Source organism: Pinus tabuliformis, chromosome 7 (assembly GCF_031772625.1).
Source record: "Pinus tabuliformis cultivar Carrire ecotype Pingquan chromosome 7, CPIR1, whole genome shotgun sequence".
NCBI lineage: Eukaryota > Viridiplantae > Streptophyta > Pinopsida > Pinales > Pinaceae > Pinus > Pinus tabuliformis.
The window spans coordinates 723,908,700-723,922,262 of NC_142293.1; the positions used below are offsets into that span (position 1 = coordinate 723,908,700).

At 37.6% G+C, this 13,563-nt stretch overlaps 1 pseudogene; it reads left to right on the plus strand.

The window, feature by feature from the left end:
- Nucleotides 1-428: 428 nt before the first annotated feature.
- On the plus strand, nucleotides 429-6,437 carry LOC149249580 (LOB domain-containing protein 29 pseudogene; annotated as a pseudogene).
- The last annotated feature ends 7,126 nt before the right edge of the window (nucleotides 6,438-13,563 follow it).

A 13,563-nucleotide genomic window follows, 5' to 3' on the forward strand; every position in this document is an offset into this window, starting at 1 on the left:
TATGAAAGCATTCCTTCCGCATACAGTCAGGGCTGGGCTAGGGGGGTACCGTCACATTTGGAGTTGCGGGATAGATATCATTGCCACCATAGAGGGAACATCTAATGATCAAACAGGATCCCTAATGTTCCTCAAACTCGAACCCATGACCACATCTGACCTCCCGCCGTCGGATCACTTTAAACCCTCATCCTTCTAAAATCCCCATTCGTTTCTCCGCTTCCACGTTCCTGCCCGCTGCTCTTCTCCTTACCTTGTCCTCTCCCCTTCCCTAGTCACCGGATCGAATCTCATGCGTTGCTATCGCCTCGCCCTCCTTCAGGATTTTCACTCTTCATCCATAAAGAGGAGACCAAGATCGCAAAGCCAGGTAGCAATACCGAGGATCTCTTCGAAATCCCAGCGGTCAGTAGTTTGAATCCTACAAAATGAACGACGGCAGAGTGCGTTGCAGAGCCTGTAAGTTTCTGAGAAGGAAATCCGTAAAAGGTTGCATTTTTGCTCCATACTTTCGCTATGATGAGGGCCCCGCACATTTCGCCGCAGTTCATAAAATTTTGGGGGCTAGCAATGTATCGAAGCTTTTATTGCATATCCCTACACCCAGCGTTGGGAGGCAGCTGTTACCATATCGTATGAGGCACAGTGTCACGCCTCTAATTCTTTTTTCGTTAAATTGGCCAGTTGCAGCACCGCCTAAGTAATTAACATCTTCCATTGTTAGCTTACTTTACGAACTACACCTTAGCATTTATCATTAAACATGAATAACATATTAATGTGCGGAAACCATTAATATGATAACATCATAGAACAACAGGAGAACAACATCACATATATAATAATCTTTTATTATATGAAGAATTTTTACAAGTGACTGAGAGCTTGGCTCCACCGGCGTTTTATCCAAGTCGGGCGCCCACTCGTGCGAGAGCGCACGGTGGTCTCACCACGACTTAACCAAAATATAATATAAGTCTTCTTTGTCGAGTTGGGTGGGTGCACCCGTGCACGACCCACCACCCAAATGCAACCCAAAAATCGCCTTAACACCTCAGTGGGTAGGCACCTTAGAACGCCCTCCACCTGTGCCTTCGTCACCCAACACTATGCCGAGTTCATCGTGTAGCTGTGCCCGACAGGTAGGAACATAACTCGTACCTCTACCGCGCTGCACCTATTATTCCTCGCATCTCTTGTTGAGACTCAAGTGCGAAGTGTGATGGTGAAAATGCCATCCTCCATTGTATGTATATATGCTTGTGTGCATGGAGGTCGCGCCCTCGATCGAACCTTCCACCTATTTGTCCAACTGCCACGTCCAAGCCATCGTTCAATGTCTTTGGAGGTCGGCCCGCCCATGGCGCGGGACCACCCCTCAATCCATCCATCGTTTGCCATCACTCTCAGTCGGCTCATGGTGTGATGAGTTCCCCAACTCGCCCTATAAAACATGGAATGCCAACATCACCTATATAACATATATTTCATCCTTGGTCACTCCACGCTCAGTTTTCATGACTTAGTCGCATCGCGTAGTGGGTGGAGCGTGCGCCCGGTCGCCTGTACCCCACAGGGCGTTACATCCCCCCCCACTCGAAATCATTGTCGCCCTCGACAATCTCGACTGCTTTAGTATCTTCCATTCATACTTCGCAATCTTCTTCTTCCATCTCCAAAGCGAGTCCTCTGATTCCCAGCTTTCCTCCTCCAGTGCATTCTTCCATCTGACAAGATACTCCTGTTTCATGTGGCAAACAATCCTTGTAGTTCTGTAGCTCAAAATCTTATCCAACTCCAGTCCTGGCTTGTCCACAATCCCGGCTGGTCCTCTCAGCGGTTCAACCCTCTTTGGATGATCAGCATCAAGTCTGCATCTCTTCAACTAACTCATGTGAAAAACTGGATGCTTCATGTGCATATGGTGCGAAAGCTCTAGCTCATAAGCAACTTCCCCCACTCTCTTCTTCACTCGGAATGGTCCCTCATACTTCTGTGTTAGTTTGCTCGCAGTCCCCTTGGTTGGCTGAAATTGCTCCCTGGTAATCCTGAGAAACACCATATCCCCCACACTGAAGTGCACATCCCATCTTCCTCGATCAGCCCATTTCTTCATTCTCCTTGTAGCTTCATGCAAGCACAACCGTGCCAACTCCAAGGTCTCATCCCAAGCCTTCATGAACTTCTTCGCATGAGGACTCCTCAAAAAACCTCTTGTCACTACGGTATGCGGTGCAACTGGCATCTGTCCATTCACCAACTCAAATGGACTATATCCCATCGCAGAACTCTTTTGAATATTGTAGCTAAACTGAGCAATATCCAAGAGTTCAGGCTGATTCTTCTGATCAGCCGTCACATAATGTCTCAAGTAATCCTCCAGCAATGCGTTGATCCTCTCGGTCTGCCCATCTGTCTGCAGATGGTAACTCGAACTCATCAACAATTCTGTCCCGACTAACTTGAACAATGTGGTCCAAAATCTGCCTGTAAAACACGGATCTCTATCCAACACGATGCTTAATGGCATCCCCCAATACTTCACTATGTTCTTAAATAACAACTCCGCATTCTGCTTGGCTCCACACGACATCTTTGTTGGAACAAAGACAACATACTTGGAAAAACGATCAACCACGACCATGATCTCATTATACCCTTGAACCTGTGGCAACTAAGTGATGAAGTCCATCGAGACACTCATCCATGGTCTCTCAGGAATCGGTAAAGGCTGCAACAGTCCTCCTTGCCTCTGATTATCGGATTTGTCCTGCTGACAAATGATGCACGTATGTACATACTCCTCTACAACTTCTCGCATCTTCTCCCAAAATAATCCTCTCTCCAAAAATGCCAAAGAATGACGCATCCCTAGGTGGCCAGCCCATGGCGAGTCATGGCACTCCTTCAAAAGGTGCCTCCTGAGCCCAGATGACTTCGGAACATAGAGTCGGTTTCCAAAGAACAAGAACCCGTCTCGTAGAAAGAACTTTCATGTCTTTCCCTCCTTTATCTGCTTCACTATATTCTGCGCCAAAGTATCGGTTTCAACACTTTCCTTAAGCTTATTCTGCATCTCTTCCAACATCTAAACTCGACTCCTACTCCTAGCTGCCCGGTCTTCTCCCTCCAATGCCGCAAGTTGTCCCTTCCTGCTAAGGGCATCTGCTACTGCATTGTGCCTTCCCGGTCTATACTCGATAGTTATGTTGAATTCTGCCAAGAAGTCCTGCCAACAAGCTTGCTTCGCAGAAATATTTGGTTGTGATGCAAAATAACTTGCTGCAACATTGTCTGTCTTGACAACAAACGACTTCCAAATCAGGTAATGCCTCCACACATGAAGACAGTGAATGATCATAGTCATCTCTTTCTCATGGACTGGATACCTTCGTTCTCTATCCTGCAACTTTCGACTCTCATACGCCATTGGATGCCCATCCTGCATAAGAACCCCTCCTATGGCAAAATCCGAAGCATCTGTGTGTACCTCAAACAGTCTCTCGAACTCAGGCAACTTCAGTATCGGTGCTGTAACCATCATCTTCTTCAAGTCATCAAATGCCTTCTAACATTTATCCGTCCAACTCCACCTCTTGTCTTTCTTCAATAGGTCTGTCAGTGATGATGTTACCTTGGAGTACCCCTCTACGAACTTCCGTTGGTAGTTGGTCATGCCTAAAAACACCCTCATCTCATGGACATTCTTTGGTTCAACCCAGTCCTCGATCGCCTTCACTCTGCTCGGCTCCATCCGTATGTACCCTTGACCAACAATATGTCCAAGGAACGAAATTTTGGTCTAAGCGAACACACACTTAGACTTATTCAAGAACAACTGATTTTCTCTCAGTGCCTCGAACACCATCGACAAGTTCTTCTTATGATCCTCCATGTTGTCACTGTACACCACTATATTGTCCAAGTACACTACTACGAACGAATCCAAGTATGGTCGTAGGACATCATTCATCAAAGTGCAAAATGTAGCAGGAGCATTACACAACTCGAATGGCACAACAAGGAAATCAAAGCTACCATACCTTGTTACTATCGCGGTCTTCTTCTCGTCTCCTTCAGCTATCCGCACCTGATAATACCCATGCCTCAAGTCCAGCCTGGAAAACACTCGGGCTTTCGCAAGCTTGTCAAAGCAATCAACAACCAATGGCAAAGGATACCTGTTCCTTACGGTCTGCTTGTTCAATGCACGGTAATCACAGCACATCCATAGCTCATTCAAATCTTTTTTTTGCTGGAACAATACCGGAGCTCCATAAGGGGACCTTGAAGGTCTGATGAAACCTGCATCAGCTAACTCCTTTAGCTGTCGTTTCAATTCCTCCAACTCAGGTCCTAACAACCGATAAGGTGCTTTAGCCGGGGGTTGCTTTCCTGGCTCAAGCTCAATGCTATGGTCCACTGAACGCCTTGGTGGAAGCTTCTTTGGTAGGTCATCAGGCATCAAATCCGCATATTTGGTCAGCACCTCAGAAATCTCGGCTAGAACAGGTGTCCCCACTCCATCACCATCGACATCCTTGAACATCACCGCATATGTCTCCATATTTGACTCCTTCATAGCCTTCTCCAAACTCAGTGCCGAAACATGCTACACCTTGACTTCCCTCCTTTGCCTATGAGTGGGCAAAGTCCAAGTTTGTGACTGTCCAACCAGCACCACCTCATCACAGAAGGGGACAACAATAGCCCTGTTGCCCTTCAAGAAATATTGTCCAAGTATCATATCAAAGTCGTTCATCTCCATCACTGTGAAGTCCAACTGACCCTTACAGTCTTTTATCTGCACAGGCACTTCGTGTGCCAAACCCGCCACTTTAGCTCTAGAGTTCACTACCTTGACTTCCAAATTCGATGGGAAGATCATCAGTCCAACCTCTTTTGCCAACCGTGTCGTCATGAAGTTATGAGTGGCTCTCGTGTCCACCAGAGCTTGAATGGTCTTGCCATGAACCATCAAGTCCACGAAACCCAGATTGTTAATCCACGATTTCTCCATAACTTTTCCCTGCATACATGTCTGTTCTCTGCGTTCATCAAGCAATGGCTTCACTCCCTGTGAACCTGCTTTGATACCACCTGTCATGAAGTGCAGGTGTGTATCATCTTCATCATACACCGGCTTCACTCGTTGTGAACCTGCTCTGATACCACCTGTCATGCCCCCAATTCTTTTTTCGTTAAATTGGCCGGGTGCGGCACCGCTAAGTAATTAACATCTTCCATTGTTAGCTTACTTGACGAATTATGCCTTAACATTCATCATTAAACATGAATAACATATTAAGGTGCAGAAACCATTAATATAATAACATCATAGAACAGCAAGAGAACAACATCACATGTATAATAATATTTTATTATATGAAGAATTTTTACAAGTGATTGGGAGCTTGGCTCCACCGACGTTTTACCCAAGTCGGGCGCCCACTCGTGTGAGAGTGCACGTTGGTCTCACCACAACTTAACCAAAATATAATACAAGTCTTCTTTGCCGAGTTGGGTGGGCGCACCCGTGCACGACCCACCACCCAAACGCAACCCAAAACTCGCCTTAACACTTTGGCTGGCTGGCGCCTTAGAATGCCCTCCACCCATGCCTTCGTCCACCCAACACTATGCCGAGTTCATCGTGCAGCTGTGCCCAACGGGCGAGCACATAACTCGTACCTCTACCACGCTGCACCTCTTGTTCCTCGCATCTCTTGTTGAGACTCAAGTGCGAAGTGCGATGGTGAAAATGCCATCCTCCATTGTATGTATATATGCTTGTGTGCGTGGAGGTCGTGCCCTCGGTCAACCCTTCCACCTATTTGTCCAACCGCCGCGTCCAACCCATCGTTCAATGTCTTTGGAGGTCGGCCCGCCCATGGCGCAGGACTGCCCCTCAATCCATCCATCGTTTTCCATCACTCTCGGTCGGCTCATGGTGTGACGAGTTCCCCAACTCGCCCTATGAAACATGGAATGCCAACATCGCCTATATAACATATATTTCGTCCTTGGTCATTCCACGCTCGGTTTTCATGACTTAGTTGCATCGTGTAGCGGGTGGAGTGCGCGCCCGGTCGCCTGTTAACTGCAGGGCGTTACACACAGGCTCGAGTCCAAGATCCCGTCTATGGCTGTGTTGCGCACATTTACAGGTTGCGAGTTTGCAGGAAGAGCTGGCAATTATGCATGCACAACTAGCAAGTCGCATGTCGTCTGGATCAGCATCGACCTCCTCGAATTATCTTGCCATGTCTTTATTGTCGTACAGTCAGCATCCACATCAATTTCCTGCACACCTCTCCTCACCATGTCAATCAATCCCCCAGCACTACAGCGCTCTCCTCTCTTGTGTTAGGAAGGAGAAACCCTGTGATTTGGACTGTGAGTTATTTCTGGTCCATACCCTTATTCGGAGAGGTTAGGATATTTCAATAATTTCAATTTGCCGATGTCTATATTTTTGAATAATTATTAGAAGTGAGGATTTAACTAGATTTATTTTTAAAGTAATTGTTAGGTTATTTTACTATTTTTAATTAAATTGATTAATTACAAATTATATTATATTAATCATAGTAATGAGTGATTTATATTTTTTAAATCCCTAATATTAATCATTTATAATATTGTAATAAAATTTATATTTTCGAATAAAATTATTAGATATGAGGATTTAATTATATTTACAAATTAAATATTAAGATTTATTTTTGAAGTAATTGTTGTGTTATTTTAGCGTTTTTAATTATATTGATTAATTAAAAATATATTATATTAACCATAGTAATAGTAATGAGAAGTGACTTATATTTTTTTGAACATGTGATATTAACAAGTTATAATATTGTCATAAAGTTTATTTACAAATTAAAAGTTTTCATGATAGAATGAGGCAATTCTTTATTGTTATAAGAGTGTTTATTTTAAGCTAAGACTTCCAAATTTTAATTTAATTATCAATATTTATTAGGTGGATGATGGGGATTAAACTTCTATGGAATATTTTAGAATATTCGTAGTATTAGAAGTTGAGGTTTATCTTCAAAGTGGTTTTGTTTTTTTTGTCTTTTAATTAAGTTGATTAATTAAAAAAATATCATATGGACAAGTGTAAGACTAAATGAGTTATGATTTTTTGGGTATGAAGTATTAATATGTTGTAGTATTGGTCAATAATATTGTAACAATGCATATTTTACATATTAAGAATGTCCATGATAAAATGGTGGTAAATCTTCATGATTAAAAATTTTGTTAATATTTTTTTAATAATAATAATAATTATAATAATTTAAAAAAAAGTTATAATTTAATTAGTTTTTATGATTTCGTTTTATTTTTATTTTTTAATTTTAACAAATTAAGATGTATAATGAAATAAATATTTCAAAATTTATTATGATTGCTGTCTCTCGTATAATGGTCTAATATATGTAACTTTACTAGTTTAAATCAAATTAAATTTATTTTCATTCATCATTTTACAACAAAATAGCTATAAGTCTTATGAAATACTTGATTCATGGTTTGATTTTATAATGGGGAGTTTGACTTAGAAATAGTCTACTCATTCATTTAAATAGTAATTATGAAATTAAGTTCGGTGAATAATATTCCATACAATTTTTATAAATTGACAGTATTCTATATTTTTTTTCTTATTAATTAAATATATATTAAACATGTTTAGTGTAATTTCAATGTTAATCATTATATATTATATTTTATATATTTAATGTAATTCTAATATTAATGAGTTAAGAATTATAACTAAGAATTATATTAAATTTATATATATTTTTATAAATTTTAATTTTATTATGTGTTTTTCATTTTTCTATTATAATTGTTATTATTAAAAATGAAATGATAATTTTTTTTTCTTATATCGTTAAAGAAACATATAGTAGTGATAATGTATTTTTCTCTATTGAATCATGTAGAAAAGGATGCACTATGATCACTTATTGCTATATTTAGTCTCACCTTTTTTATTTATTTTTCATTCAATTTTAATTTTTTCGTTCAGTGCTGAATCAAATAAATAATTGGTTGGCAGAGAGAGTTCTGCAAGAATAATTAAAAAGCGAAATTAAAAAGTTCAGTGCTAAATCAAATATTTGGTTGGCAGAGAGAATTCTGCAAGGATAATTAAAAAGCGAAATTAAAAGTATTATTGAGAAATTAAAGAATTTAAATTGCTAAAAGCAAAATTTTTAACTCGGAAAAATAATTCAACTTTAACTTTCCCTTTTGAAACAAATTCTTGTAATAAAATAATGTAATATAATAAATAATTCATTTCATTTATATGTAATAAAATAATGTGATATAATAAATAAGTGGGAGTAAAAAACATATAAACATAATTAATATACCCGTTATTCACCAATTGTAAATGTATTATATATTCTAATAAATTATTCAACGGCATTTGAAAATTTTGAATTAAAGATATAAAATTGCATTCTTACTTTATTGTAAACATAATAATTTATTTTTAATGCATCATCATATGTATAATAAACCTCATAATATGTATAACCAAGTTATTAATGAGTATATAAAGAAAATAATTAACTAGGAATGAAATTTTTATGGTTAATAATTTTGTTTCATGTTTTTTTATATTTAATTTATATATTAATTTTTTAATAATAATAATAATAATAATTTTATAATTTAATTTATTTTTATATTTTAACAAAATAAAATAAAATGTATAATAAAATAAGCGTATGTTTATTAATTATTTAATTTATATTTTGTAAATGGTTTTACTGATTTAAGTTACGATTAAATTTGCTTTTACTCGACTTTCTCAACAAAATGACTATAAGTTTTATAAGATGCTTGATTCATAGTTTTAACAATAAAAGAAAGCTTGACATAAAAATAATCCACTCATTTTGTTATATAGTAAAAGGGATATAATTATGAAATTCATATGGCGTGCATAATTTTCCATACAATGTTTATGAAGCGAGACTACTCTATGTTCTTATATTATTCACCGAATGTATATTTTACTAAATTGGCGTGCATAATTTTCCGTACAATGTTTATGAAGTGAGACTACTCTATGTTCTTATATTATTCACCGAATGTATATTTTACATATGTAGTGTAATTTCAATATTAATGGGTAACCAAATGCATATTCGACGTGATTAGTTTAATTTTGGTATTAATTAGTTAAATGTGATAATAAAGTATATATAATTAGTTTTCTTTAATAATGAAAATTACGAATTTTTAAAAGAAAAAATATATATAATTAGATAAAATATATATATATATATATATATATATTATATATATATATATTTTATCTTATTATAATTAAATTGTATCATTAAAAAAAATATAAAATATAATATAGTTATATTATTAATTTTTTTTAAAGTTTGGTAGGATTATTTTTTATCATGTCTAACTTCTTAGGCACAAGATTTGCACAATATTTGAACCCAAGATTTTCGGTTCTGTGAGACTTCATTTCTATGGCCATTGCCAATTGAGCTAGCTCAAGCAAACTATATTATTAAATTTTATTATTTATTAAATAATATATTATACTCAAATTTTATTAATTGTATTATAGTAAAAAAAAATGTTATTAATAAAAAAAAATTATAAATTTTTTTTTATTAATTTTATCGTAATCAAATTTTATTATTAATAAAATATGATGATGATGATGATGATTAATGTCCACTAAGACCAATGTGGTTTATAGGACCTCAAGAAAAGAGAGTCTAATTGTCATTCTTCAGAATCTTGTTTCTGTGATCGAAGAGCAGGGAAAGAAGCCTTCCAAGGTCGCTATAGTTGGGTTGGCTTAACAAGTCAAGAAGATTGGAGGTGTGGCTGACGAAAGGGAATTGAGAGCGGATGTGGGCAAGAGTCGAGCTGTCTAAAAGGAAGTGCTTTTAATCTTCCACCTTCTTAGTATCACAAAGCTAACAAATTCTATAGTCCTAGGGAGTATTGGGAGTAGACCACTACTCGATCTCACTCTGAAGCTCATGAGAATGATTTCTAATCCTACCGATGTTCATTTTCTTCTTAGTGCTAGCCAACATAGAGAGATAATTCTAGTTATCGAGGGTGGGGTTGATCACCTCCTTATAGTACCTTATCTTCCCTTTACCCTCCAACTCCTTAGCATCCCACATCTTGTCCTTAAAACTAGAGGTAATAGTATCTTTCATAATTTCCTTGCTTCCCATGATGATCTCCTCCTTAATCCTCGCCAAGATTGAGCATCCTGATGCCACCCATTCTTGAGGCATAGGTGAGGGTTTTGACTAAAGTTAGAATCAATTTTTGGGAGCCTCTTGGATTCCATATTGTGAAGCTTATTCTTATACATCATATATCTAAACATATCCACACTTTCAATGGGGGATAGGACAACTTCGATCAAGACGACAGGATAAGGAGTATTTCCCTTGATCTTGAGGTTATAGGTTATGAATTTCTTTTGGATCATCTCAATCTTTCTCTATGACTCCTTAGATATACTGAACTACAAAACTTCATATCCGTATAAGATAACAGGGCTGACGAGCGTCTTAAAGAGGAACCTTTTTTTACTCCAAATGTAAAGATTGACTCACTTACAATTGTTTTCAAGCTCATAATAAGCTTTCCAACCTCAAATAATTATTTTCTCGATGCTATAATTCCATTTGAGCTGATGAGGAAAGTCAATACCCAAATATTTATAAGAAGAAACCTGCTGAAGACAATGAGTATCATAGAAGAAACTACCATGGGTGATCTTTTTGGATTTAATGATCATGACTTTAGTCTTGTTGGTATCAACTGTCATACCCATCTTGGAACAAAAGACATGTAGACTCTTAAGCTACTTGTCTAGGTCATCATGGATCCTTGCAAGAAGAAAAATATCATCAACATAAAGGAGACGAGTAATGAAAATACCAGCAAGCTCGATGACTTTGTAGCCCACAATTTCCAGACACTCCTCTAATTTATCGATGTAAATACCAAAAAGGGTAGGGGAAAGGTGACAACCTTGCTTTATCCTGATATTACATTTATTATCTTTAGACCACCCTTCGTTGGTCTTAAAATTATTAATCACAGTCTCGTAGAAGTGGATCACAACAATCCTCAGTTCAGGAGGACCATGATCTCTTCAAGCCTCTCCCATAGCTTATCTCGGGGGATAGTTTCAAAATATTTTCTAAAGTCCACAAAACAATAGAAGGGATCGGTTTTACAATTGCGACATTCCTCCATGATGATCTTAAGGTTGAAAGGTAGTCAATGGTCGAGTGATGTCTCCTAAAACTAGCTTTCCCTTTAGCTCTTTTACCCTGGTTCTCAAGCCAAAGGCTAAGCTTTTTTTCTAGAATGAGCCCATAAAACTTGGCTAGGATGTGGCTAATCATAATGGTCATGTAGTTAGAGGGAATGCTTTTGTCCCCATTATTAAATATAGGCATAATAAGGCTTTGTGTCCAAATCTTAGGGAAGTCATGCTTTAAATCCAAATTGAGAAGCTTGTGGAGATGAGGAATAAGGATATATTTTCCCATTTTAAAGATCTTAGCTTGGTAACCTTCAATATATTTGGCTTTCCCATTAGCGATCTTATTAATCCAAAACTCAACATCTTTAGAGAAAAAGTATCATCATTAATAGGAGTGTTTAAGATGGTGCCGATGGTGTCCAGAGAGTCTTACACCTTTTTAAGATAGTTATTCCAATTTTCTAGGGGAATAGAATGATTATCTTTAGTTTTACACACAAGAACATTCTGCCAAAACTTTCTGGGCACAACTTTAGAAAGGTGGAGAAGATTCTCTTGTCTCTTATTAATATATGACGTCTTCTTCCTCTTAATGAGAGATTTGTATATACTTATATTCTGGACCTTAATTCTTTCATTAGGGGCATTTTTGATTGATTTTCTAGTAATTTTACAGCCTTTGGCAATTTTTTAGATTCTTCTATGTTGTATTAGTTACTTTATCCCAATTTATCTTTTCATTAACAATGCATTCAATTTGTCAGCAGTGTAATCAATCATAAATGTAACTGAAGAAAGAAAAATATATGCAGTGATAGAGAAGACAATAACACAACCATAAGATACAGTAGATTGGTCCAAGACTAGGGAAAAAGCCCACTAGGGGGAAACCCTTTCAAATCTTCTTCTTTAGTAGATTGTCATAAAAATATTTTAGCAGAGAGTAAAATAAGCTCAATACATGTGATTTGCAACGAATAACAATGAACCAGATCTACATATCTACATATCTATTATAACAATAGAGAAACCTAGATCTACCATATTACTAAATCCAACTGATGTCATGATGTCAAAACCTTAGATCTGAACTGGTTCGCTCTCATCTACATTGTCTGTGAGTGACTGATGCTTCTGGGTTGTTCTCACGAATATACTATGTGAGTGAATGTAACTACATAGTCGCACTTAAGAGGTCACTATGTGTGTGACTCTGCCACTGAATTGCAAAGAAGAAAAGTTGCTCTCTTATCGAGCTGTGCGAGTGACTAGAGAGCCAAAGTCACACCCTCGTTAAGCTATGCGAGTGACTACGACGACAGGGTCTCTCTCAGGTCTACCTAATGCGAGCGACTGGGGAATAGATCCTTCTGATCTACCTTGGAAACCAGAGTTGCTCTCATTGAACTATCTCCGAGCGACCAAAGAGACAAAGTCGTTCTTTAGCTTACTCTGTGCTTGCGACCGAGGATGAAAAACTTCAGATTTGTGCCAGCGACCAAGATCCAGAAAACCCTAACCTAGAGTGAACCTTTCACCTGTAATTTGGGACCCAATGCAAACTTCTATCGATGAACCTCTGCGAGCCAAAAAAAATAAAATAATAGAAAGATGGTGATAATACGATGAAATGAACTTGAGGTCGCTTCCTTTTATAGATTTTCCTAAGGGTTAACTTGGGGTTAAGATTGACCCAAGTAGTTATGCATGTGGTTAGGGCTGACCCATTCCGTAATGTATGCATGAATAAAATAATTCAAATTTTAACTTTTGTTTAACCAAATTAGGTGATATTTAGATTGATTTTGGTCCTCTCGAAAACAATAATTTAATGAACATATTATCTTGATCATCTGAGTTTTCTAATGTGGATTTTGACCCTATTTGCAAAAATTAACACTCCCTCTCAGCTAGGAAGAATTCCCCCTTTCAATATATGTCATTCTTCGCTCAACTCTATCTGCTAAAAATTTCTCGGATCTAGAAGAAGAATTGGGGAGAAATAGCTTCCAGCCTTATCTAGAAATAGAAATCATCATACAAGGGAGTAAATACTACACCTTTGAATCATATTGGGTTATCTCAACCCATGCTATTTCCTACTAATCTTCCCATTAATGAACCTAAATAGTAATGTGGTATAACACCTACTTCATAATCATCTTGGGTTGCACACCCCCAAGTACACTCTCACTCGTTGGCCAAATGAGGGGCATTACTCCCAACAAACATGACTTGTGGGTATGATGCCAATTGGGTTATAC